General features: G+C 41.6%; 1 protein-coding gene across 13 annotated transcripts in view; it reads left to right on the top strand.

Moving 5' to 3' along the window:
- The window catches only part of lrrc3ca (leucine rich repeat containing 3Ca), a 105,739-nt gene that overhangs the window by 65,168 nt on the left and 14,267 nt on the right, over positions 1–26,304 (top strand). The gene's annotated exons all lie outside the window — the stretch shown is intronic.

Below are 26,304 nucleotides of genomic sequence, written 5' to 3' on the forward strand. Positions count from 1 at the left end.
CGGAATATAAGGTGTTGTTCCTCCAACCTGAGTGTGGCTTCATCTTTACAGTAGAGGAGGCCGTGGATAGACATGTCAGGATGGGAATGGGATGTGGAATTAAAATGTGTGGCCACTGGGAGATCCTGCTTTCTCTGGCGGACAGAGCGTAGATGTTCAGCAAAGCGGTCTCCCAGTCTGCGTCGGGTCTCGCCAATATATAAAAGGCCACATTGGGAGCACTGGACGCAGTATATCACCCCAGTCGACTCACAGGTGAAGTGTTGCCTCACCTGGAAGGACTGTTTGGGGCCCTGAATGGTGGTAAGGGGGGAAGTGTAAGGGCATGTGTAGCACTTGTTCCGCTTACACGGATAAGTGCCAGGAGGGAGATCAGTGGGGAGGGATGGGGGGGACGAATGGACAAGGGAGTTGTGTAGGGAGCGATCCCTGCGGAATGCAGAGGGGGGGGGGGAGGAGAAGATATGCTTAGTGGTGGGATCCCGTTGGAGGTGGCGGAAGTTACGGAGAATAATATGTTGGACCCGGAGGCTGGTGGGGTGGTAGGTGAGGACCAGGGGAACCCTATTCCTAGTGGGGTGGCGGGAGGATGGAGTGAGAGCAGATGTATGTGAAATGGGGGAGATGCGTTTAAGAGCAGAGTTGATAGTGGAGGAAGGGAAGCCCCTTTCTTTAAAAAAGGAAGACATCTCCCTCATCCTAGAATGAAAAGCCTCATCCTGAGAGCAGATGCGGCGGAGACGGAGGAATTGCGAGAAGGGGATGGCGTTTTTGCAAGAGACAGGGTGAGAAGAGGAATAGTCCAGATAGCTGTGAGAGTCAGTAAGCTTATAGTAGACATCAGTGGATAAGCTGTCTCCAGAGACAGAGACAGAAAGATCTAGAAAGGGGAGGGAGGTGTCGGAAATGGACCAGGTAAACTTGAGGGCAGGGTGAAAGTTGGAGGCAAAGTTAATAAAATCAACGAGTTCTGCATGCGTGCAGGAAGCAGCGCCAATGCAGTCGTCGATGTAGCGAAGGAAAAGTGGGGGACAGATACCAGAATAGGCACGGAACATAGATTGTTCCACAAACCCAACAAAAAGGCAGGCATAGCTAGGACCCATACGGGTGCCCATAGCTACACCTTTAGTTTGGAGGAAGTGGGAGGAGCCAAAGGAGAAATTATTAAGAGTAAGGACTAATTCCGCTAGACAGAGCAGAGTGGTGGTAGAGGAGAACTGATTAGGTCTAGAATCCAAAAAGAAGCGTAGAGCTTTGAGACCTTCCTGATGGGGGATGGAAGTATATAAGGACTGGACATCTATGGTGAAAATAAAGCGGTGAGGGCCAGGGAACTTAAAATCATCGAAAAGTTTAAGAGCGTGAGAAGTGTCACGAACATAGGTCGGAAGGGATTTCTGCTCCTGCCCCACCGAACTCATTTCTGCTCCTGCCCCACCGAACTCATTTCTGCTCCTGCCCCACCGAACTCATTTCTGCATACCTCGACATGGTTTTATCCCCCCCTTGTTCAATCCCTTCCGACCTATGTTCGTGACACTTCTCACGCTCTTAAACTTTTCGATGATTTTAAGTTCCCTGGCCCTCACCGCTTTATTTTCACCATGGATGTCCAGTCCCTATATACTTCCATCCCCCATCAGGAAGGTCTCAAAGCTCTACGCTTCTTTTTGGATTCTAGACCTAATCAGTTCCCCTCTACCACCACTCTGCTCCGTCTAGCGGAATTAGTCCTTACTCTTAATAATTTCTCCTTTGGCTCCTCCCACTTCCTCCAAACTAAAGGTGTAGCTATGGGCACCCGTATGGGTCCTAGCTATGCCTGCCTTTTTGTTGGGTTTGTGGAACAATCTATGTTCCGTGCCTATTCTGGTATCTGTCCCCCACTTTTCCTTCGCTACATCGACGACTGCATTGGCGCTGCTTCCTGCACGCATGCAGAACTCGTTGACTTTATTAACTTTGCCTCCAACTTTCACCCTGCCCTCAAGTTTACCTGGTCCATTTCCGACACCTCACTCCCCTTTCTAGATCTTTCTGTCTCTGTCTCTGGAGACAGCTTATCCACTGATGTCTACTATAAGCTTACTGACTCTCACAGCTATCTGGACTATTCCTCTTCTCACCCTGTCTCTTGCAAAAACGCCATCCCCTTCTCGCAATTCCTCCGTCTCTGCCGCATCTGCTCTCAGGATGAGGCTTTTCATTCTAGGACGAGGGAGATGTCTTCCTTTTTTAAAGAAAGGGGCTTCCCTTCCTCCACTATCAACTCTGCTCTTAAACGCATCTCCCCCATTTCACATACATCTGCTCTCACTCCATCCTCCCGCCACCCCACTAGGAATAGGGTTCCCCTGGTCCTCACCTACCACCCCACCAGCCTCCGGGTCCAACATATTATTCTCCGTAACTTCCGCCACCTCCAACGGGATCCCACCACTAAGCATATCTTCTCCTCCCCCCCCTCTCTCTGCATTCCGCAGGGATCGCTCCCTACACAACTCCCTTGTCCATTCGTCCCCCCCATCCCTCCCCACTGATCTCCCTCCTGGCACTTATCCGTGTAAGCGGAACAAGTGCTACACATGCCCTTACACTTCCTCCCTTACCACCATTCAGGGCCCCAAACAGTCCTTCCAGGTGAGACAACACTTCACCTGTGAGTTGACTGGGGTGATATACTGCGTCCGGTGCTCCCGATGTGGCCTTTTATATATTGGCGAGACCCGACGCAGACTGGGAGACCGCTTTGCTGAACATCTACGCTCTGTCCGCCAGAGAAAGCAGGTTCTCCCAGTGGCCACACATTTTAATTCCACATCCCATTCCCATCCTGACATGCCTATCCACGGCCTCCTCTACTGTAAAGATGAAGCCACACTCAGGTTGGAGGAACAACACCTTATATTCCGTCTGGGTAGCCTCCAACCTGATGGCATGAACGTCGACTTCTCTAACTTCCGCTAGGCCCCACCTCCCCCTCGTACCCCATCTGTTACTCATTTTTATGCACACATTCTTTCTCTCACTCTCCTTTTTCTCCCTCTGTCCCTCTGAATATACCTCTTGCCCATCCTCTGGGTCCCCCCCCCCCGTCTTTCTTCTCGGACCTCCTGTCCCACGATCCTCTCGTATCCCCTTTTGCCAATCACCTGTCCAGCTCTTGGCTCCATCCCTCCCCCTCCTGTCTTCTCCTATCACTTTGGATCTCCCCCTCCCCCTCCAACTTTCAAATCCCTTACTCACTCTTCCTTCAGTTAGTCCTGACGAAGGGTCTTGGCCCGAAACGTCGACTGTACCTCTTCCTAGAGATGCTGCCTGGCCTGCTGCGTTCACCAGCAACTTTGATGTGTGTTGCTCAGATATCAATATCAATAGATTTCTTACATGTCTAAAACGATGTTGCTTACTGAAGCACCCATGACTGTGATTGTGGATTTCAGCTGTCCTGAGCATGAATATTTGATGACTCCCATCAGAGCTCCATGCAACAAGTTGCCACTTATTGCCACCACTTTTATCAGTATTTTATCACCACCAGTTTATCAAGTATTTTTGCTAAAACTATTACACATTTTTTGAGCACGTTGATTTATTAGTAATATAAAACTTCCTGCTGTAATCAGAAACACTGTCGGACTGAAAATTACAGTAACCAATTGGATAAAGAAGAATCCATCCATGATCCAATTGCTATTGGAGAATGGAATTCACGGTATGGGTATGTTGTAGGGCCAGTGAACAACTATTTGGGATGAGATGATTGGAGTTTAAATAAAGCCAAATGAAGCCAGCAGGATTTTATACAATTATTTCATAACAGACACGCTAAAACAAATGAAACTTCTACAAGAATATGAATCTCAAGGTAGTATATGGTGACATATACTTACCTGGGAAGTAAATTTACTTTGATTCTGAATTGAAAAAGAAACTGCAACTACATTTGCTGTCTTCCTCACCCTTTGTGTTTCAGGAATCTTGAAACTTACTTTCTTGAAGATGCTGAGTATTTTTCTATTAGACTCAACTTTCAATTCTCCATGAGTTGACATTTATTTGTTTAATTTAGAGATACAGCACGGAACAGGCCCTTTGCTCAATGAGCAGCACTTTCCAGCAACCCACCTACCACAGGACAATTTACAATGTCCAATCAACCTACCAACTGGTATGCCTTTAGACTTTAGACTGTGTGTGGAAACTGGAGCAACTGGAGGAAACCCATGTGGTTCACAGTGAGAATGTACAAACCCCAACAGACAACGCCAGATTGAACTCCAAACTCCCCAAGCTGTGATAGCGTTGAGCTAACTGTTACGCTACCGTAACACCCCTTGAATAGATCTTACATGAAAAGAAATGCCTGTGTTCCACTATTATGTAGTAAATAGGTCAAGACAGGAGCTGGTCCAGCTCCAGATCCAGGGAGTTGCTGAGGAGTGAGGCCCAGAGACAGTCAAGGCTAATTGGTGAGTAGAGGGGTTAGGACCAAATGGGAAAAGGTGCTAGGCTGGGCGTTGTTGGTGGGTTGGATGGTGGGAGCAAGTTGCCTGCCAGAAATCAGTTTGTGAAGTTGGAACGTTGAACACCAGTGATGTTGTGGGGATGGAACTGGACTCTCTGACGGTGGTGTCTGAAAAGAGGATGCTGTCTAAGTTGCATGCCACCTTGGTCAATGTTTCCCATCCACTACATAATGTACTGGGTGGGCACAGGAGTACATTCAGCCAGAGACTCATTCCTCCGAGATGCAGCACAGAGCATCATAGGAACTCATTCCTGCCTGTGGCCATCAAACTTTACAACTCCTCCCTTGGAGGGTCAGACACCCTGAGCCAATAGGCTGGTCCTGGACTTATTTCATAATTTACTGGCATAAATTACGTATTACTATTTAACTATTTATGGTTCTATTGCTATTTATTATTTATGGTGCAACTGTAACGAAAACCGATTTCCCCTGGGATCAATAAAGTATGACAATGACTATGACTATCACTGGGTAGGATGATGTTATTAGTTTGGCATGGTTAGTTTTCCAGTGTACATGTAGATTTTGGTTTCTTTATGTGAGAAGGCACTCTTTTACATCAAGAGTCATGTTCAAACAGCTTCTCAGTTATTCAGCAGCAATTAATTCAGTAATGATTGTTGTTTATTTACTGTGATTTCACATAATTCAAAAGAAAACCAGATAATAGACAGAAAATCACAGACACAAGAGATTCTGCAGATGCTTGAAATCCAGAGCAACATATGCAAAACACAGGAGGGACTCAGCAGGTCCGGCAGCATCAATGAGCAGGAATAAACTCTGAAGGCAGCGAATGTAGTCTCAGCTTCAGTTTGAGACTCTTCGTATGGAGTCCTGATGTAGGGTCTTGGCCCAAAGCATCAGCTGGTTATTTCTCTCCATGGATGCTGCCTGACCTGCTGAGTTCCTCTGGCATTTGTGTATGTTGCAATGGATAGAAGACATTTTTAATGAAATGTTGGTAAGAAAAACACAGCACTCAAAGGCATTAGAGTCTTAGTACCTGGGATGTTTGTGCCAAGCCAAATGGCAGCAGATGTGATCTGTAGGTAGGATAATGCATTAGCGACCTGTCAGAGGGAAGCAGACCCCATCACCTGTGAGAGAAGATACCTCTCCATGATTAATGGGCATTAAAAAGCCTGTGGAAGGAACTACCAAGTTCATGGGCAGCCAGTATTTTCTTATACAGGTTGAATGCATCGTACTTGTGCCAGATTGACAAACAGGCTGCTCGTTGAAATGATTGGACTTTAAGATACACAGCTTAATGGAGAGAGCAACTCTGTGATCAAGCAGATTGAGAATAACGTGCCTGTCCTCTGCAAACTGATCATTTATTGAATTGACATAAGCCCAGAAAATGTACGGAGGAATCCACGTTCGACCAGAGTCTTGAACAAACTATAAAGATCTCTTAAATATTGCCTTATATTGGTATGGGCCAGTAAGGACTTTGTGGGTGCTATAACAATGATTGTTTCGATCATAGGATCATTGCCAAGAAAGGTTGGATTAAACATTTAGATTTTTTTCTTTGATTAATTGTTTGGGGTGACAGAAATATGAAAAATAAGTTTGCAAAACACTTCATTTGAACTTAATTGTATTGGGTAGAGTGCAGGACAGATGATGGAAAATCAATTTCACAGAAGAAAGGACTAAGAGCCTCAATGATTTCTGATCATTCAGGCCTGTGTACCTCATTGAACACAATTGTATCCCCTTAACTTTTCAACATTGGCAGGATTTCTCTAGTCCATTTGGTTAAACAGGGTTGGGGTACCAATTATCTATAGTCAGACTGAATTGTACTTGAGGATTGAAGAATCAAATATTCTGTTCCTAAATTAATTGGTCTCCTTGCAACCATGAACAAATACCTCAGATCAGATTATGCAGACGAGCCACAGGGCACTTTCTATCCCTGTGCTATGCTGCTCTAATTTGTCTATTTTCAAACTGTTGAAGGGAAACTTGCTTTCTGTGTTTTCAACTTACAAAAGGCAGAAACAACTCCTTTCAACTGCCTTAGAAACATCCAAAAGTGTTTACCAGATAATAACAACTGCAGCTACATTGAGTGTTGTGCAAGTCACCACAGTGGTTGATTTTACACTAGACAAAATCCCACAAACAGTTTTGAGCTAAATTATGTGTTTCTGATCAGGCTGGAGGTTGATAGAATCACTGTGAAAGATATCCCTCCATTTTCTAAAATCTACCTGACCATCTACAGTAGAGCCATGGACTTATACAATGTAGAACAGACCCTTCAGCTCAACTTGTTGATGCCAACCAAGGTGTCTTCCTGAGTTGGTCCAATTTGCTTGCACTTGGCCCATATCCCTCTAAACCTATCCCATCCCTGTACCTACCCAAAAACAATTGTAGCTGAAGTCCCTTCTGTAGGTCAGAGAAACATTTTCCCCCCGCTGGCTTAGCCTGAGATTCCTTACAGTCTTTTGGACTTTAGCTACACATAGCACTAATCCGGAGATAATACTGACCCAAGTCAAACTTGCGTGTTTGTCAGAGATCTGGTGGGGTTCAAGTATGAACGAATTAGTCAACTCTACAGAGGCACTCCTTAAATATTATTTTCCAAATCTGACACAAAGGTGAAAGATCCAAAAATATATTTCTGCCAGGGTTATTTTCTACCAAGGATTAAAGTGGATGAATCAAACAAACTCACTTAACGTAGCAGCTTAGAAGTTCCAGAAAGCTCTAAACATTTTGCTGGATGATAGCTGTAGAGTAGGAGAAGGAAAAGAAAACCAGAAATGGGAGGCCAGAGTGCGGCTTGGGACAAATATGCATTTAGCTAAATACTGTGGTGAGGACATGGAGCCTGGACCAACAGAAGGTGAGGGGGAAGATTGGTGGGTTGGAAATAGGTTCTCTAGTACTACTGAGCAAGCAAGGGAAGGACGTGAACTTAAAAGGAATGCTTAGGATTTACCGGGGCCAAAGTCCAGTGTTGTAGCACAAAGAATTACTTGCCCCAGGGACTTCTAACAACTATCACTTCCAGGAAAATAGTGTCTCATTTCTTTTACAATGCTCCAATTGTGTAAAGTGCTCAAACATGCTTTGCCCCAGCAAGTAAGTGATGTTCAGCAACCTAAAAATGCGTGTGATTGTGGTTCAGCCCCATGGAGGCTTTATAAGGTATTGGTTAGACTACATTTAGAGTATTGTGAGCCGTTTTGGGCCCCATATCTAAGGAAGAGTGTGCTGGGATTGGAGAGGCTCCATAGGAGGTTTATGAGAATGATTCCGGGAATAAAAGAGTTTATGTATGAGGAGGGTTTGGTGACTCTGCTGGACTTGAGAAGAATGGTGGGCGGGGGTGGGAAAGTGGAATCTCGTTGAAACTTACCAAACATTGAAAGGCCGAGGTAGAGTAGATGGGGAGTGGATGTTTCCAGTCGTGGGAAAGTCTAGGACCAGAGGGCAGAGGATGTCCTTTTAGAACAGAGAAGGAATTTCTTTAGGCTGAGGGTGGTGAATCTGTGGAATTCATTGCCAAAGACGGCTGTGGAGACCAAGTCATTGGATATATTTAAAGCGGGGGTTGTTAGATTCTTGATTAGTAGGGGTGTCAAAGGTTAGGGGTGAAGGCTGAAGAATGGGATTGAGAGGGAAAATAAATCAGCCATGATCAAATGGCAAAGCCATTGGGACAAATGGCCTAATTCTGCTCCCATGTCTTATGGCCTTCTGGTAAAGACAACTCTCATCCCATAGCATTAAACAACACTAGGCGACTGAATTTCTGGGGCAATGCATTTGAACCATTCAACCTAAAATATTCTGGTGAAAAATTTGAAGATGAATCTAATCAAAATAACAACCAACACCACCCTACGATGTGATGGGGGCAGTCCGCAAGTGTCGCTACACATTCTGGTGCCAATTTAGCATGCTCACAAAGTTCAGTAAAATAACACAAGCAACAACAATACCAACACAACAACAGCAATGAAACAGAACAACAACAGCAAACTCCCCACCCACCCTCTAACACACACAGTCAGGGAGAGAGAGGGAGAGGAAGAGAAAGAGAATGAGAATGGGAATGAAAGAATGAATCATGGAACTAGACTGTTCAACCCACCAACTCCACAGTCAGCGTCAAATACCCATTTTTAATCTTTTGTCAGAGGTATTATTAAGCAAAGGGACAATATATACATTGAACTTCATCTGCTGTATGATTTGCCTGTTCCACCAGCCCAACTTATAACCTTAAATTCAACTAATCTCTTCATATATTTTGGGTTCAGAGTGCTGGATGAGAATGCAGACTCTTGTGATGATGCATTGTCTTAAAATTCGGAAGTAGTGTTGAAAAATGTTAACCGACCAGTGATGATTATTGTGGTTGCTGTAAATGGACCAGCGTGGTCCCAGGTCACCACTCCATGAGAGCTTCCGTGAAGTGTTATCAGAAAAGCCAGCTCCAACTTCCCCATTTATATCCTTCTTCACATCACACCCTCCTCCTGCTTTGATTTTTTTATATGGAAGGTCAAGAATGGAAACTGTCGATGATTTCATTGTGTCAGTACTATGCATAATTCAGACAATGAAGCAGCCTCTGCCTAGCCCACAGCAGGACACTGGATTGATAAGCATCTAGTGACATATCTCCTACAGAATTATAGTATCCAGCATCTACAGGGAATGGCAGGGAGTGCTGGTTGCATCAGAATTGCTTAAATAAAATATTTTTGTACAAAATACACTAGTATTCCATGCATAAATCTTTAAATAAATTTCCCAGCATTATGCCATGTCCCTATTCTTTAAAATAATAATGTTTTACACTGCAATTCTCTATCTTAGGGCCAAATGTATGAATGTAAGATACAGCCACACAAAAAAAAACAATTGACTGTCTCTACTCAATATCACCAGAAGTGCGAAATCTTCAAAGGATGTTGCTGTTAGCCAGCCTATAATCATCTTCGTGTATAAAATCAATGAACTAAATATGTTTTCACACTTATTATACATAATATTTGAAAGAAAATTCACTATTCAACTTATTTTCCTAAAAATGACACAATCTTTTAAAAAAGTCATTGCCTAACAACAGATAAATGAGAGGATGTTGTATCAGGTAATCTCACACAAGTGAATAACCAGTCATCAATTACTTCCGGTTAAAATCTCCCAGAGTTTCACAATCCAAAGTTTAAATAGACCATCCAATAAGTGCAACGGCATTGAAGAAACTCAACACATTCCCGTACAATTGATTAGCTAAGTTGAAATTTAACTTGTCTGTTTGTGTGCACTGTGGTTCTAATATGTAGACAGTTATTTTCAATGCTGGAGGAACTCAGACAGTCTATGGAGGAAAATAAACAGTCGGCTTCAGGGAATCAGCCTGAAACATCCACTGTTTTATCTCCTGCATAGATGCTGCCTGACCTGCTGAGCTCCTCCGGCATTTTGTGTGTGTTGCCCGAGATTTCCAGCAACTGCACAATCCCTTCTGTTTACTAGTTGTTTAAATACCACTTCCTTTAAATACCATCACTGAGGTGGACAAAACCTTGAAGAAATGCCTTACAGGTATCCCTCTCCGTTGCCTACTGTTTAGACTAGACATATTCCTCATCTCATAATTCCAGACCTTTGTAGGAGTGCTGGACTTCATTAAGGTGGCTTTCTGCTACTTTAAAGTGGTAGAATGTTTCAGCTAGTAAAGCTATTGCTTCATAGCTCCACCGATATGGGTTCAATCCTGATCTCCAGCCTGTGAAGAGTTTGCACCTTTCTCCCTCTGATGGTGCTCTGGAATCTCTGGTTTCCTCTCACATCACAAAGAGGTGCAGGTGGGGTAGGTCGATTATCTAAGCACAAGTTACACATAGAACAGCAAAGCACAGGGATAGAAAGTGCTCTGAGGCTCATCTACACAATCTGTTGTGGGCTGTACGTTCAAAGTTGCAAGAAGACCGATTGCTTTAGGAACAGAATGTATTTAGCTCTTCAATCCTCAACTAGAATTCTCTTTGACTACAGTTAATTAGTATCCCAACCCTGCTTAACCAAATGGACTAGAGGAATCCCGCCAACGTTGAAAAGTTAAGGAGATACAATTGAGTTCAATGAGATACACAGGCCTGAATGATCAGAAGTCATTGAAGCTTTTAGTCCTTTCTTCTGTAAGATTAATTTTCCATCAACTGTCCTGGAATCTATCCAATACAAGGTTCCAAAGAAGTATCTTGCAAGTATTTTTTCAGAATCTGTCGCATCTAACAATTAATCAAACAAAAAAAACAAAATAATTAATCCAACCTAGCTTGGCAATGACCCTGTGGTCTAAACAACCATTGTTACTGAGTGTATTTGCTCTATTGTTGACAATAAATAAAGTACTTACTGGCTCACAACCAGTATCATGCAACTGTTATGAGATCTTCATGGTGTTTTTCATGACTCTAGTCAAATGTGTGCTTCACTGCAAACTTCACCTGTTATGTGGGTGAGTGGTAGATTCTGGGTGGAGCAAAGCTGTAGTAATACAGAGCTACTTACAGATGAAATCAGGAATCGTTTTCTCAAAAGAGATGTTGTGGAAATTAGTAACTCCTACCCTCTGGAAAGCTGTAAATAGGAAGAATTCGATGTTTTAAGATTGAGGTTGAGTGTTGGGACCAAATTATCCAGTAAGTATGGATCGAAGATAGGAAATTGGAAGCTGTGATACAAACCAACCAGAGTTTGCATGAATAGTGGAAAGAGTTGAGGGGCTAAGTGACTTGCTCTTCTTGATATGATGCTATTAGTTGAAGTCAACTACCATTTCCAGAGTCTTCAATAGCATTGAAAAGCAAGGCTTTAACAACTCGTAACAACAAAAAGGTAGCTCAAAATAGAAGAGTATTGATTATCCAATCTTGTGTTGCCTAGTTAGTGGGCTTGTTCCTGAATTATTCATGGCTGATAAAACAAAAGGGCTACTTATGAGTCGCGTGTGAATTTTAATATAAATAATAGAAGCTAACTATTTACAGTGTATCAATTGAAAGCTAAGCTCTGTGCTGCAAGTGGCAAAGAGCTGCTCCTGACTAACTCCAGAGACATTAGTGAGACCTGCTCTAACAGCAAATGTCTTAATAATAAGTTTTGAGCAGTTATCTACAAACGTACATAGAAAAGTAAACTATCAATAAATACTTAAAAAGGAAATGCAGCACTTTGACAAGCAATTCATAAATGACAGCTTCCACAGGGGTCTGTGTTGGGGCTGCTTCTTTTTAACATTGTATGTTAGTGATTTGCATGATGGAATTGATGACTTTGTGGCCGAGTTTGCAGGTGATACGAAGGTAGGTGGAGGGGCAGGTAGTGTGGAGGAAGCAGGAAGGCTGCAGGAGGACATAGACAGATTAGGAGAATGGGAAAAGAAGTGGCAGATAGAATACAGTGTCAAGAAGTCTATGGTCACACACTTTAGTAGAAGGAATAAAAGCATGGACTATTTTCTAAACAGGGAGAAATTTCTGAAAAAGGTATTTGGGAGTCCATGTGTAGGATTCCCTAAAGGTTAATTTGCAGGTTGAATCTGTGGTGAGGAAGGCAAATGTAATGTTAGCATTCATTTCGAGAGGACTAGAATACAAAAACAAAGATATAATGTTGAGGCTTTATAAGGCACTGGTAAGGACTCACTTGGAGTATTGTGAGCAGTTTTGGGCTTCTTATCTGATAAAAGATGTGCTGGCATGGGAGATGGTCCAGAGGAGGTTCACGTGAATGATTCCAGGAATGAAAGGGTTAATGAATGTGGAGTTTGATGGCTCTGGACCTGTACTCACTGGAGTTTATTAGAATGAGGGGGAATCTCATTGAAAGGCCTTGATAGAGTGGACGTGGAGAGGATGTTTTCTGTGGCGAACGAGCCTAGGACCAAAGAGCACAGCCTTAGAATAGAGGGATACCTATTTATGATGGAGATGAAGAGTAATTGTTTTAGCCAGAGAGTGGTGAATCTGTGGAATTTGTTGCCACATGCGGTTGTGGAGGCCAAGTGATTGGGTGCATTTAAGGCAGAGGTTGATAGGTTTTTGGTTCGTCAGGGCGCGGTTATAAGGAGAAGGCAGGAGATTGGGGCTGAGGGGGAAATATATCAGCCATGATGAAATGGGGGAGCTGACTCGATGGGCCAAATGACCTAATTCTGCTCCTATATGTTATGGTCTTATGCCATGCCGAATCTTCGCATATTCCTAAGGAAATAGATGCGCTGTTGTCCTTTCTTCGTAATTGCATTTACGTACTGGGCCGAGGACAGGCCCGCTGAAATGATAACAAAGAGTAATTTAAAGTTGCTGATCCCCTCTACCTCCGGTCCTCCAATGAGATCTGGCTCATGAACCTCCGGTTTCCTCCTCTTGAAGTCAATAATCAGCTCCTTGGTCTTGCTGACATTGAGTTAGAGGTTGTTGTTGTGGCACCACTCAGCCAGATCTTCAATCTCCCTCCTATATGCTGATTCATCACCACCTTTTATTCAGTCGGCTGCAACTTTTTTGTGTTCTACGTTTTATTTCTTGTTTTTTTTTTATCTTAGATTCTAATTGTCTCTAAAATATTTGACTTTCAAGTCTTGTTCTTCTGCCTATCAGAACAGTATAAGTCAAAAACTGAGGAAGAAAACTCTTAACATTGGCTGCCAATCCTTTCTCCTGTATCCTATTATCCTGTTTTCTGAGAATGTTGTGACCTGGAACTCTGGAACTGCATTCCCCAGAACATTATTGATTGGCTTAATTGTCCAGTGCACAAAACCTTTCGAAGTTATAATATGTATTGCTGTCAATGGTTACCAGTTATGAATGGTTTATAATTCAGAGTTATTTTAGTAGATTTCTCTCTAGTATTTGTCCTTGTTGAAAGCTCAGTCTGTTCTTGGTGAATGATCATTCTTTACAAAATAAATTAGCTGATCTGGCAATAGAAGGGCCACTATAACTGCTTTGGTACTTCAGGGACAGAAAACGAAAGCAAAAAACCACTGATCATCAATATCTTCTGGCAAAACTTACACAAGGAGATAGAGTATAAAATAATAAGGAATAGAAATAGTTTGTTTGGGGCACTGAATCCCACTGATAAACAAGTTACTTGCACAATTCCTCCATAAGTCCATTTTTTCTCCATTCATTGCCATCAATTACCCTAGATTCTACCACTCACCTACACACTAGGAGCAATTTTGCAGGGATCAGTTAACCTGCCAACCCACACATCTTTGGGATAAGTCAAAGGGAAACAAGACACCGAATGGAAAACTAGGAAGGTGCAGAGGGCGCCAGAGGTGAGAGATAAATTGAGGTGGAAGGAGCTGTGTGTCACCAGCCCCTGCTGTCCCTCTGTGCCACCTATTAAATGTCATTGAATGAAGCTTGATTCTGATTTGGCTGTGATGATCAACTATGTAATCAATTTTTAGAGTCGATGGGACTTTGGCTCAACTGGTTCATACCAACCAAGATGCCCATAGAAGCTAATCCCATTTGCCCGTGTTTGGCTCCTATCCATATACCTGTCCAAGTGTGTTTTAAATTTTATTATTGTACCTGCCTCTGGCAGCTTGTCCATATTGATAACCACCCTCTGCATGAACAAGTTTCCGCGCAGGTGTCTTTTAAATCTTTTCCTTTTCCCCTTAAACATATGCCCTTTAGTTTTTGATCCCCTTTCTCTGGGAGAAAGAAAAACTGTGCATTCACCCATCTATGCCTGTCATGATTTTTCTCCTCCACAAGGCCACCCCTCAGTTTCTTTTGATCCAAGGAATAAAGTCCTAGCTGCCCAGCCTCTCTGTATAATTCAGGCCCTTGCATAGAGTCATAGAATCACATAGTCATAGAGCATTATACGACAAAAACAGGCCCATAAGCCCATCTAGTCCATGCCAATCTCATCAACCTGCATCTTCAACATAGACCTCCATACCCCTCCCGTTTGGTACTTGTCCAAATTTCTCTTCAATGCTGAAATTGAACCTGCATCCATCACTTCCACTGGCAACTTGTTCCACACTCTCAATAGCCTCTGAGTGAAGAAGTTTTCCCTCATATTCCCCTTAAGTATTTCATCTTTCACCTTTAACCTATGAATTCTAGTTCTAGTCTCACCCAACCTCAGTGGAAAGCGCCTATTTGCATTAACCTGTCTATACCACTCATATTTGTGAATATCTGGCAACATTTCAATAAAGTTTCTTCACTCACTTTCCACCTAAATGATGCCTTTCCTGTAACAAGGTGACCAAATCTGTACACAATATTCCAGGTGCAACCTCACCATGACTGATGAAGGCCTGCATCCCAAACACTTTCTTCACTACCTTGTATACCTGTGACACCACTTCCCAGGAACTATATACTTGTATTCCTGGGTCCCACTGTTCCAAAACCAGGCCCAGCGCTCTGCTGTTCATTGTGAAAGTCCTGCCCTGCTTTGACCGTCCAAAGTGTTTACAGTTTAGTTTGCACACAAAATGCTGGGCAAACTCTTTGACTTCCAGCATCTGCAGATGTACTCTTGTTTGTGACTGTTTAGATTACTCTAGTTATTCAGTTTACCTTTAAATCCAGAAAAGAAGCAATACCTTGGGAAGAGAGATAGACAGAGAATAACACCCAAATGTGAATGTTTGTAAAATTTATGCTTTTGGAAACTTTAAAATCTGAGCAATTAGATAAGGTTGATGACATCCCACTGATGTAACCACAGGCTTAGTTTATGTCTTGTAATTTATGGTTTGCGTCAGAGGAGGAGAGTAATGGTAATATGGGAGAATATTATCTGTGTATGGCTGTTCATAAATCTTAATTATGTCAGTAAGTTACAGGCAGAACAATTACAGTCTGCTCTTCAAGAACCTGGGTGAAGGGTTCAACTGCAGCCTTAAATATATATTCCTGACACATGAAAGGACTGAATAGCAAAATTTAATCTTCATCCACTGGTATTAACATTCATTTTAAACTATTAAGTGCCACTATCTTAGCAAACAAGGATTGGTAATGAATGGTTGATGTCAGTTTTGCTCCAAAATTTCCCACAAAATTCTTTCACTCTTTCCCAATTATGACACAAGTGACAGTCAAAAAACCATTGGTCTAAATTACCTCTGAACTACCCCAGTGTGGAAGAAGCTGACCTTCAGATGAGATAGAGTCATTGAGCAATATAGGCCCTTCAGCCCACCAGTTAGTCCCACTTTCCTGTTCATAACCCTCTAAACTCCACCCTTGCATGTACCTATCCCAGTCCTTCTTAAATAGTACTATTGTACCTGCTACAACCACTTTGTCTGGCAGTGCATTCCATATACTCAATACCTTCAGCATGAATAAGTTGCCTCTCAGGTCCCTTTTAAAGCTTTCCCCTCCTGCCCTAAACCTATGCCCCCTAATTTTGAACTCCACTACACTGGGGAAAAACTTTTACCAAACACCTTATCTATGCCTTTCATAATCGTGTGGGTTTCCTCCAGGTGCTCTGGTTTCCAAATAGAATAGAAGTAAGTCAATTTCACCTCGTTCTCCTACATTCCATGGGAAAAAGACTGAACCCGGCCAACATCTCCCTATATCTCGAGCTCTTGAGTCCTGACAACATCCTTGTATATCTTCTCTGCACTCTTTCCAGTTTAACTATGTCTTTCCTACAATAGGGTGACCAAATTTGTACACAGTACTCCAAATGTGGCCTCATCAGTGACTTATACAACTGCAACTAATGGCCTGACTGAAGAAGCCTCGCATGCTAGTCGCTTTTTTTTAACCACGCTGTATACCTGTGACACCGCAGATATAAAATCAGAGGCTGAATCGTGTGGCTGTAAACAATCCCACGATTGTGGCATCAGAATAGAAACAAATTGCTCTATAAACAATTAAGTGCATTGAAGTGCAGTCACAGGAGCAATATGATCGCAGCAAGCACTCATGAAAAATCTATTTATCATCATATCGCTGCTTGTAATAGCTTGCCAGGCTCAAATTAGCTGCTGTATTTCCTTCATTACAATTGTGACTATAGTTCAGATATACCTGTTTTAATGGTTTGGGACTCCCTGTGGTTGGAAAGCATTAATTAAGACTTAGTCTTTTATTTTAAGCACAACAAATATTTATCAACCTTTCTCTTAAATACAACAATGCAATGAGTATTGATCTTAGTTTTCCAGCTGAGGTCAGCAAACCTGAGATCCTCATGGATTCTGTACAACTCAAATCCACACAGCACTGCATCTACAAAGTCATAAATTAACAAAGTTTTTTTTTGAGAACGTGCACTCAAGAAAATAATTAGATATCTCCTGTATCTAATAAAAGGGCCACTGAGTATATGCTTGTGGTCTTCTGCTGCTGTAGCCTATCCACTTCAAGATTCAACAGATTGTGCATTCAGAAATGCTCTTCTGCACACCACTAAACACGTAGTTATTTAAGTTATTGTCCCCTTCCTGTCAGCTTGAACCAGTCTGGCGATTCACCTTTGACCTCTCTTATTAACAAGGCATTTTTGTCCACAGAATTGCCTCTCACTACGTACTTTAGGTCTTTTTTTGGTTTTGCACTATTCTCTGTAAACTCTAGAGATTGTTGTGCATGAAAGTCCCAGGAGATCAGCAGTTCCTGGGATACTCAAACCACCCCATCTGGCACCAACAATCATTCTACAGTCAAAGTCACTTAAATCCTATTTCTTCCCCATTCTGATGTTTGGCCTGAAAACCAACTGAACCTCTTGGCTCTGTCTGCATGCTCTTATGAATTGAGTTGTTGACACAGGATTGGCTGATTAGATATTTGTGTTAACAAGCAGGTGTACAGGTGCACTTAATAAAGTGGCCACTGAGTGTAAATCTAAAAAGTAGAATAAAAAGAAGCATTGCGAACAGCTGTAGACAATATTGAGGGCAAAATTTTTATTGAGTAATTGTGCAATGGTGACAAAGGCAAATCAACAGTGATTTTACACATCAAATTTTCTATACAAGACGGCACCTATAACCAGCTTATGACTCGCTAGTCAGCATTTTGTTTAACCAGCCAAGATTATTTCAACTCACTGTATCATACATTGTGATGCACTGGAAGCTAATTTGATACAGAAATCCTGGCAATAGTGCACAATAACTGGAGCTGTTATTTAAATTCGTGTTGTTATGATTTGAATATTAGCAAAACATCAACAAAATGTTCACCTTGGTTATCAGGTTTGTGTTGAGATCTTTAGGTGTTGTATAACTGAAACCATTATCGATAACGTTTTAAAATTGTAACTCATCATCAAATAATATCAAAGGGCAGTCTAATCTATCGGACTGCAGGCACGTTGACTATTGAACTATCCAGCCTGATCTATACAATGGACTTTTATTCACATTTTCTGATTTGTCTTTACATTTCCCAGGGTGGTTTCTGGTCTGAAAGCTGTCATGAAGGCTGGTAAACCCTGATGACACAGCCTTTTTTCTGTGCATTCTGCAACCTGGAATTCTGCCTGTATTCTAAATCCATTTATATATATATGTCAAATGTCCTCAGATCATGCTATTTACACTCCTGAAGAGGAAATGAATCAGGCCATGATGACGGCTGCGTGACCATAGCGGTAGTTGGGGTCAAACCCTGCAGTGTGACTTCCAGAAATCTTGTGTTTAAACGCTGATGATGCTTTTGTGATGTATGAATCTCAAGATGGGAACAAAGAGATTGGCTGGAAATGGCTTATAAGATCTGTGTAGACAAATAGAAAAGTGAATTTAAAATTGATGCCATCCTCTGGCACCCTGACATAAGAAACTGCAGAATTTGATTCTGTCTCCTCCTCGGTAATCTTGGCAGATACAGCTTACAGATATGATTGAGCTTTCCTTCAAAAGTAAGTGGAAAAGTGAAAGGAGCCTTGATCTAGTTCATCCCCGCGGTCCCATATCTTCTTGTTGACTCATTCTACATGTCTCTGGCTATTCAATTGATTGCTGGCATTTCTCCTCTTCTTCTATTTATTTTTTATGAAGCGCATATTATGTTCTCTTGGAATGAGGCCGTGGCATTTCTAGGCTGGCTATTGAAAGTGTCAGCCTAGAGTAACACGGGGCTGGAAAATGAAGGCTGTAAAGGACCTGAGCACCAGGACATAGAGCACTGTGAAAGATGCCATGGCAATAGAATTCTAAATGAATCACTGGCTACAAACCAACAGCTGTTCAAATGTGATACCGATTATTCACATTGCATAAATTCATAACTGTGTGAGTATTACTATTGAGCTCTTAACTCTAGCTGCTTCATCAGATAACCTTTTAACTTCTGTTACATATTTGGTGAAATCTGTAAAATAAAGGCTACAGAAATTGTCCATGAGAAAGAAAGTTGTTATCATTGACTAACTGAGAGTATTCTGACTGGTTGCATCATGGCCTATTATGGAAACACCAATGCCCAGGAATGGAAAAAAATACAGGAAGTGCTGGATATAGCCCAGTCTATGAGGGCAGCACGGTGCCATACTGGTTAACACAACGCTTTGCAGTACAGGGACCCAGATTCAACTCCCACTGCTGCCTGTAAGGAGTTTTTCCGTTCCCCCTGTGATCACTTCAGTTTCCTCCGGGTGCTCCGGTTTCCTCCAAAAGCCCAAAGACATATCGGTTGGTAGGTTAGCTTGTCATTGTAAATTGTCCTGTGATTAAGCTAGGATTAAATCTGGGGATTGCTGGGTGGTGTGGCTTGAAGAACGGAAGGGTCTATTCAATAAAAATAAAAAATAAAAATAAAATTCCAGGGAAAGCTCTCCCCAGCATTGAGCACATTTAAAAGAAAGCAGCATCCATCAGCAAAGACCAACCCCTCATCCAGGTCATTCTCGCTTCTTACTACTACCATCAGGCAGGAAGTACAGGAGCATTGGGTCTCACACCACCCAGGTTCAGGAACAATTATTACCCTACAGCTATCAGGCTCCTGAACCATTGTGGACAACTTCACTCACCTCAACATTGAACTGATTCCAAAGCTATAGACTCACTTTCAATTTGTGTTCTCAGTATTATTTATTTACTTTCTATTATTATTATCTGCATGATTTGTCTTCTTTTGCACATTGGTTGTTTCTCAGTCTTTGTTATTTATAATTTTTCATAAATCCTATTGTATTTTTTTTAAATTTTCCTCCAAATGCCTGCAAGAAAATAAATCTCAGGGTAGCATATGGTGACATGCTGCATATGCAGTTTGATAATAAATTTACTTTGACTTTGAAATTTGAACATTCGTTTGTTTGTCAGTCTTTGTTATTTATAGTTTTTCATAAATTCTATTGTATTTCTTTATCTTCCTCTGAATGGCTGCAAGAAAATGAATCTCAAGGCAGCATATGATGACATATATGTACTTTGATAATAAATTTACTTTGAACTTTGAAATTTTAATTTCCTTGTTGGGAGATTAGGATGGGGAGAACAAATAGCACATTTAGGATATAAGGTAGTGGATTTTGTTTGAGAGCAGAACTACAGTCAGCATAAACACTGCAAAATTGCAGTGTTTAATCTGTGCAATGATAAAACCCTACCTGTTTCACACAATGCCACTGCAGCTCCCAAACTGTGAGCTTGGTGACTTGTTTTCCTCAGCCCTTCCTTTATCTCTGAGTATGACTTACAAGGGGTGATTGTTAAATTCGTGGCCTAAGGTAGAAGGAGTCAATTTTAGAAAACCTAGCACATTTGTTTTTCCTACATTTACACACTTAGTCCAGCGGCCGTGGAGCACACGGATCCCTTCTTTGTAGAAGTTGGCATCTTGGACCTCCAGAAAGTGGTCCACAGCAGGTGTGATTGATAAGTTCGTGGCCTAAGGTAGAAGGAGATGAGTTATTAACTTCAAACTTTATGCATTTTCACTCAAAGAGTTGAACTGCATGTGCATGTAACGAGAGCTATATAACTCACCTCCTTCTACCTCAGGCCACAAACTTATTAATCACCCCTGCTGTGGACCACCTGGAGGTCCAAGATGCTCTTGTTACTTGCACGTGCAGTTCAACTCTTTGAGTGATAATGCAGAAAGTTTGAAGTTAATAACTCATCTCCTTCTACCTTAGGCCACGAACTTATCAATCACCCCTGCTGTGGACCACTTCTACAAAGAAGGGATCTGTATGCTCTATGACTGCTGGACTAAGTGTGTAAATGTAGGAGGGGACTGTGTTGAAAAATAAATGTGCTAGGTTTTCGAAAATTGACTCCTTCTACCTTAGGCCACGAACTTATCAAGCACCCCTCATAATTACACGCATAGGATATGCAAGGGGGTGGTATAGAGGGGTAAGATAATGTGGTGTGGTAGAGGAATTTTCACAGACAACCCAGTGTTTCCATTATGTAAGATAGATAACAGCCAGATGAAATCCACTTAAATCTTGGATATTGCATTAAAATTGATGAAATTGAAGGATAATCCATGCGATAGCCTATGACCCATTTGTTTGAATAAACTCTGGGCACATGATCCACTAAGCAGTAAGATCCATTCCTGTGCATTCATACCTTCTACTTCAACTGCTTGTCCTTTTAAGTTTGTGGTTCTGAAGGGTTTAACCAGTGGATACATCGGGTAAGGTCAATATTCAGATGTTTGGATATGAAGAGGAAAATGAATTTGAACTTTATGGACTAAGCTTTCTAAAACTGGACAAATAGGATACAAGAATAAACATGAATTCACAGCCTGTAGCTTACTCTCTTTTTCCTATCTCTGCCAGGCGTACAATAGAGACACTAGAGATTGTAGATGCTTGTATCTTCTGAGGGTCAAGCAGCATCTGTGGGAGGAAAGGGATCATCAACGCTTTGGGTCTAAACCCTTCATCAGAGCTGATCTCACCACTTACTCAACCAGTTCCCCTCCACCAACACTCATCTCCCTGACTGAATTGTTCTTAATACAAATAACTCCTTCTAGAGTCATAGAGCTCTACAGCACAGGAATAGGGCTTTTGGCCCATCTAGTCCATGACAAACTGGTCTCCTGCCTAGTTCCATCAACCTGCATCTCAACCATGTCCCTCCATACCCCTCCCATCCATGTACCTATCCAAACCTCTCTTAAATGTTGATGCTAAACCTGTATCCACCACTTCTGCTGGCATCTCGTTCCACACTCACACCACCCTCTCTGAGTGAAGAAGGTTCCCCTTAAATATTTCATCTTTCACCCTTAACCTATGACCTCTGGTTTTAGTCTCATGCAACCTCAGTGGATAAAGCCTGCTTGCATTTACCCATCTATACTTCTCATAATTTTGTATACCTTTTATCAAATTTCCCCTCATTCTCCTACACTCTAGAGAATACAGTCCTAACCGATTCAACCTTTCTGTGTAACTCAGGTCCTCAAGTCCTGGCAGCATCCTTGTAAATGTTCTCTGCACTCTTTCAATCTTATTGCCATCTTTCCTGTAGGTAGGTGACCAGACTGCACACAAAGCTCCAAATTTGGCCTCAGCAATGTCTTATACAATTTCGACATAAGATGCCAACTCCTGTACTCAATACTCTGATTTATGAAGGCCGTAAATCCTCACATTTCCAGACCTAATGCAGGGTTTTAACCTGAAATGTTGACATTTCCTTTCCTTACACAGATGCTGCTTGAACTGCTGAGTTTCTCTAACAGATTGATTGGTGCTCCACTACACCTGGTGCTGTTTGCAGTTGCTCAGGCAGGGTGCAGCTACCGAATGCATTTTCCTGTTGTTTATTCCTGTTGCAGTTGCTTTCTGGCAATAAACCTGGTGGGAGCTGCTGAAAGTCTCTTGTTATTAGACAATGAAGTGGAGCTAATAGTTACGACCCTGTTCAGCATGACCCAAGTCTCAGCTAAGGAATGTGAGAAAAAGTTTTCCTTACATCTTAGAAATTACCCTTCACTATGGGCATTTGGCACACATACAAGGACAATACAGCTGTTGATATTATAATTATGGGCATAAAAATGAGGACTGGCTTCCAAATGCTTGATGGCAATGTACCAACTATTTAACATTGTTTAATTTGCAAAATTGGACTAAATGCTTTAAAAAGTTGAGATTTTGTAGTTTAGATATGAAGTTTACTTGGCTTAAAGCTACAGCTTGGTTGATGTTGAGATTTTGTAGTTTAGATATGAAGTTTACTTGGCTTAAAGCTACAGCTTGGTCGATGTTGTGATTTTTTTTTTTCACTAAGACTCCTGTGAAGTGTGAACATCGAACAGTACACACACAGTATCGGCCCTTTGGCTCACAATGTAAGGTCAATCTAATCCTTCCATCCCACATAACCCACCATTTTTCTTCCATCCTCGTGCCTATGTAAGAGTCCCTTAAATAACCCAAATGTATCTGCCTCCATCATCACCCCTGGCAGTACATGTCATGTTCCTACGTCTCTAAGAAAGCTACCTGATATTTCCCCCACAAACATTCCTCCAATTACCTTAAAACGATGCCCCCTCACCTTAGCCATTTCCGCCCCAGGAAAGAGGCTCTCTGTGCCTACTATCATCTTGTATACCTGTGTAAAGTTATCTCTCATCCTCTTTCACTCCAAAAAGAAATGCCCTGAAAGATCTTGGAACATCTTAACTATATTACAAATGTTACCAATGCTGGAAAAAGGAGATAGAAACAATGCAGAATCCTCATACAGGAGTCATGACCCGAAACATCAGTCATTCCTTTGCCTCCACAAAATCAAAATCAGCGCAGTTCCTCCAGATGTGTGTTTATTACTCCAGGTTCCAGTATCTGTAGTCTTTTGTACCTCTGAAAACTGAAAATACTGAAGGGAATCTGCAGGCAAGGGAGCACCTGTGGAAAAGAGAAACTGAGTAAATATTTCATTTCAAAGGTCTCTCATCAGAAATGGGAAGGAGAGGACATAAGTTACTTTTAAGATGCAGAGAAGCTCGAAAGAAAAGTTTAGAACAAAGAAGACAAAAGTTGGGATGAGGTGAGCATTGCTGAGATGATTCTGGTTGATAGATCAGGGACAGCAATAAAGAGAGAAATCGCTTCAAGGGGTATACTCTCAGTGGCCACTTCATTTGGTACTTCCTGTGCTTAATAAAGTGGCCACTGAGTGTAAGTTTGTTGCCTTCTGCTGCTGTAGCTCATTCACCTTAAGGTTCGACATGTTGTGTGTTCAGAGATGCTCTTCTACACACCCCTGTTGTAATATGTGGTTATTTGAATTACTGTCAGTTTGAACCAGGGCTGGCCATTCTCCTCAGAGCTCTCTCATTAACAAGGCATTTTCACTCACAGAACTACTGCTCTCTAGAATTTTTTGCTTTTTCCCCCATTCTCTGTAAAGTCTAGCGACTATTGTGTGCAAAGGTACTAGGAGGTTAGCAGTTTCTGAGATGCTCAAACCAGCCCATCTGGCATCAACGTTCATTCCATGGTCAAAGTCACTGAGATCACATTTCTTCCTCATTCTGATGTTTGGTCTGAGCAACAACTTCACCTCTTCTTCTTCTTGTCAAGTTTAATGGTGGTTGGGAGACCAACATAAAATACATTACCGCCACCTACTGACTGGAGTATGGAACAAAGAGACAGGAAATATACACACGAAATTCAACCCCCCCCAAAAAAACCTTAAATAATATCAAGAAGTCTCATGCTTGCTTTTCAGAAAGTCAAATATGCACATATATACATTACAATGACAGTGATATCTTAATAAACTTACCAAGGGTTTTGACTCAAAACGTCGACAGTACTTTTTTCCATAGATGCTGCCTGGCCTGCTGAGTTCCTCCAGCATTTTATGTGTGTTACCATGTTAAGCTGTGTCTGTCGCAAAGATCTCAATTTAGCAATTAGGTGTTTCTTTCGCACCTCATGGGAACTGCATTCAAAAATATATGCTGCACTGTTCCTTAACAAGTGTGCTCCCTACAAATGCCCACATCATGCATATTAATTCTGAACAAGGAATTATTCAACCTAGTGTTTCAAATATGTAAATGTGCAAGAATAACTTCTTCTCTCCTTTTATGTCCATCTCCCATTGTCCTCCTAATTTTATATAAATGCTGTCCTTTTCCTTATCCCAACTTTGTTGCCAAAGTAATCAAATACATTTTTTAAATTATTGCATTCTCCTTAGAGAATGTTGTCCCTTCCCGAACTTGTATCTTCCTATCACATAAAAAATCTCGAATCAGATTGAACATTCTACCACGTATTTCCATCTTTTCCAGTTTAAGCAGCAACCCTTGTGTCCATAACATATCATAAGCTTTTTCTGCATCAAATAAAACTGCTACCACTGATTCTTTATTAAGTTGGACCTTAGGAATATCAGATTCCAAACTTAACACTGAGTCCATGGTCATTCTCCCTTTACGAAATCCAGATTGGTATAAAGCTAATTTTCCACTACTTACCACAAAATAACAAAGTCTTGCTATAACCATTCATTCCATTATCTTACAGACATGTGAAGTTACTGAAATAGGTTTATAACTGCAAGGATCTGATTGATCCGTATCAGATTTCAATGTAGGGATAGCAACCACTAATTTCCAGGAAGCAGGAAGTCACCCTTCAACCCATATTGTATTAAAGAATTTCAAAAACAACATAAGTTTTGAATCTGATAACTGTGTAAACATATTATAACAAATATCATCTTTTCCAGGTGATGTCTGACCAGCACCGTTAATAGCCCTTTTAAGTTCAGACAATGTAAATTCAATATCCAAGCAGGAACTAGAACATACTTTTTTTTCAGCAATCTGAGAAACTATATACACTGACATATGTATTTGCTAATAACCTTGCTTTTTCAGAGTTAGTAACTGCAACCTTCTCCCCACCATACCAAAACCAGTAATGCATCAAGTTTCCTAACTCCCCCTATTTTCTGTATCAAACCCCAACCCTCTCCTACCTGGATCACTTTCCCAATGTTATCACAATACATTCTCCAATACATTTTCTTTGCCCTTCTCACTACTTTTCCAACTATAGCTTGAGCTGTTTTACCTTGTATGAACAATGAACAGGAGTAACACTGCCTAACTTTCTGAAAAGCTTTATTCCGCTCCGTCACAACTCTTTTACATTCCTCCGTCCACCAGGGAACAGCTCTCCTTTTGTTATCTCCCAGTGATCTGGGAATTGCTTCCAGAGCTATTGAGTTGAATACAGAGCTCAAGGTGTTATTACTCAACATGATATCCTCCAAAACCAAATGATCAGGAGATCTGCTTTCACATAAATCATCAAATACATCCTAATTTGCCTTTTTAAAGTTCCATCTGGGGATACAAGAACCTTTCCTCTGATTCACATCTATTCCCAGTGTACAGACAAAGGGGAAATGATCACTCCCCACTGTTGTATCATTATACACTTCCTGGTTACACAGACTTGCTATAGTCTCAGATACCAGTGTCAGATTTGTAGCAGAAACAGTGTTGTTAACTAGATTTATCCTTGTACTCCTACCATCATTCGAGCACACCCAACACTTTGCTTCCAGAAAGCCTTCCACTACCATCCCTTTCACATTTGTGTCACTACAACCCCATATAGTACTATGAGCATTAAAATCCTCATACCATATGACCTTATTTTTTCCATTTCCACCAACACACTTTTCTTTCCCCAAACTTAAACCACAATTGACTCATAAACAGCCCCAATTTCGA

The sequence above is a fragment of the Mobula birostris genome, chromosome X (assembly GCF_030028105.1).
Source record: "Mobula birostris isolate sMobBir1 chromosome X, sMobBir1.hap1, whole genome shotgun sequence".
NCBI lineage: Eukaryota > Metazoa > Chordata > Chondrichthyes > Myliobatiformes > Myliobatidae > Mobula > Mobula birostris.